At 33.4% G+C, this 2,718-nt stretch overlaps 1 pseudogene; it reads left to right on the top strand.

Annotated features, from left to right (window-relative positions):
* The first annotated feature begins 372 nt into the window (after positions 1 to 372).
* On the top strand, positions 373 to 1,702 carry LOC104862203 (annotated as a pseudogene).
* Positions 1,703 to 2,718: the final 1,016 nt, after the last annotated feature.

The following is a 2,718-nucleotide window of genomic DNA, read 5'->3' on the forward strand; positions in this document are numbered from 1 at the left end:
CTTATGAATCCAGGGGAGAAATTAGAGTGTTCTGCAGAAAAAGCTAAATCTGAGATATCCACCATAGAAGTGAGATCTGGAAAATACAATTGTAAAACAACCACCACCAAGGTTAAATTTAAAGCCACCAAGAAAAAGCACTCTTTGGGTAGTCACCACACTTCTCTCAATCACTCAATCAAAGTTATGAGCAATGTAAGGATGGCTGGGAGGATATGGGTAAAAGCAGTGATTCTAAATTGCAGACCTGTCAAAATCTGGGGACAATTATTGTGGAAACAGCCTAGAAAATAATCCCTACAGAAGAGAGAAAAGACCAGAAATAGAGTGATAAAATGAAATAACCAAATGCTAGGAGAAAAAATAGTGCAAATGTATTCAAATATAGATGACAAGACCCCAAAGCAAATATCTGATCAATATTTACAGACAAGAAGACAGACAATAAAGAAGCTAAATTTAGATTTGAGTTGGCTTTGGAAAGAAAATGAAGATCTACTTTAAAAATTGGAATCCTCATGGGGGGGTAAGAGGGGGTGAAGGGAGGGCAGGGACAAGGGGAAAAAATGAGAACCAAGACCTGTTATGTAAAGGTACAAGAGCCCAATGATGAATGTAACTGTACTGTATTCCTAAAATGTACCAATAAACTCAATGAGTGAAAAAAAATTGGAATCCTTATATGAAATCACAAGTTTGGTAGAAGTTGTTGCCAGGGTAGCAGCTACACCAGTTATCTCACTAGACTCGTCAAGGAGCATGGATTTAGAAATGAAGCAGCTACAGTGTAAAGCAAAAAAGGGGACTAATGAACTCACTAAATAGAAATCAAATGTGAAGCCTCTGAAATTTGAACTCGGAGCAAAAAATAAAGGAAATGCATGAAAATATTTCTCAAGTGGAGAGGGATATAACTATGAAAAGACATTTATTTGATAGAAGACTTGAAATTTTGTCAGAAAGTAAATTCTGAATGTAGTGAGAGTTTTAGTCACATGTTAGAAAACCTTGAAAAAAAGGTAAAAACATTAACTGAAGAAAGTTCTAATAAAAAAGTATTAATGGATTCACTAAGGCAAATACATTGTTGATGTAAAGAGAAGTCACAGTATGGCCAGATGTATCAAAAACCAAAGAGGAGTTAGAACAAAAGGAGTTCCAGCTTACTCTCCTACCATCAAATGTAAATGAGACTGACTAGATCTATACTCACAGAAAGTGAAACTTTAGCATCTAAGTAGCTTCAAGGATTAACACTGCAAAGTGAGTAGGTTCTAGTGCACAGCAGAAACTGTTGTTATCTAATGAAAAAGTGGAAGAGTTCACTATATTTGCAAAGGCTTTGGCCAAAGAGTTATGAAATGATGTTCATGTGATAAGGCAAAAAATCAGAGTGTTAAAAAAATGCAGAAAAACAGAAGTTTGCAAAATTTCAACCCATAAAGCTCAGACCTTGGCAACTTTTATCCTGAACATTTCACAATCAGACCTCAAGGAAGTACTGGACACAGAAGATGAAGTGGAAATGAAAATGACAAAGATAGAAGCTGAAAATGATGAAGAATGGCTGATATACATTCAGAAACTTTTTGAAGAACAGCTTCCTTTTGCCTCATATTTATTAGAAGCAGTACTGAAGAAAACGAATGAGAACAAGAAACTACTTAAGGGATATTTCACAATTATGAAAGATATTAGATGATATTACAGGAGAGAAATGGAGAGCTTTTATTGCAGATGTGAAAACTTTTTTATGTGGAAAACATATATTGCAATCTTTATACAATATTTGCTGTAACTATCAATAGTCAGGTTCAATAACAAAATATGTCTCTGAAACTAATTGCAGAACAAGTGAAAGTAATTAAGTGCATAGCCACTTAAAAGGAAACTATTGCCACAAATTGATGCAAACTTAAAAATGATTTTTTCAATGCTTTGGAAGAAACTAGAACAAGTTTGGCACAAATTATACACAAATGTGTCAGTATAGAAAGAAAATGGTGGAAACAGTACTAAATGCTCTAAATTTTGCTTTAAAAACTAGACATTTTACATAAAACTATAAATAGTCTTAAGTCTTAATGTGAACAACACATTTATACTTTAAGAAAGCATCATAACTTATGGATGATCACTTAATAAAAAAAAAAGATTTCTCCTAGAAATTTTACTGGAAAAATCTATCATTCTAAATAATGTACCTACTGATGTTACCATTATGGTGGCAGAATTTTAAATCACATTATAATATTCTGGTTTATTAAGTAAGTAAATACAGTGGTACCTTGGTTCACGACCTTAATAATTCCATGACTCTGGGGAAGATGGCCACATTTGTGTTTATCACCCAATGTGGAATTCATATATCACAAAAGGAAGCAAAATTTGGCTGAAAGTTTCTTTTTGTGAACCAAATTGTTTGTAAAAAGATGTATTTGTGAACCATGGTATTACTGTATAAGAAGGAAAGCACTCTAGAATCTATTTATCAAAAATAACCCCACTCAATGAAGGAAACTAGTGATAGAAATTTGTTTTTAGTAACGATAAGCAGAATTGTGAACACAGTGCTGCATAAATAAATGATACATCTGTTTTGGAAAGCAGATAGGTCATTGAATTCCAATAAGGTTCTTTCCTACAGATAACAGGTCTCTTCAGCCAGGAAGCAAGAAACAAAACAATATATTCTAAATAAGGACCGATCTTGAGTGT

The sequence above is a fragment of the Fukomys damarensis genome, unplaced genomic scaffold, assembly GCF_012274545.1.
Source record: "Fukomys damarensis isolate Sample0158 unplaced genomic scaffold, DMR_v1.0_HiC HiC_scaffold_38, whole genome shotgun sequence".
Taxonomy (NCBI): domain Eukaryota; kingdom Metazoa; phylum Chordata; class Mammalia; order Rodentia; family Bathyergidae; genus Fukomys; species Fukomys damarensis.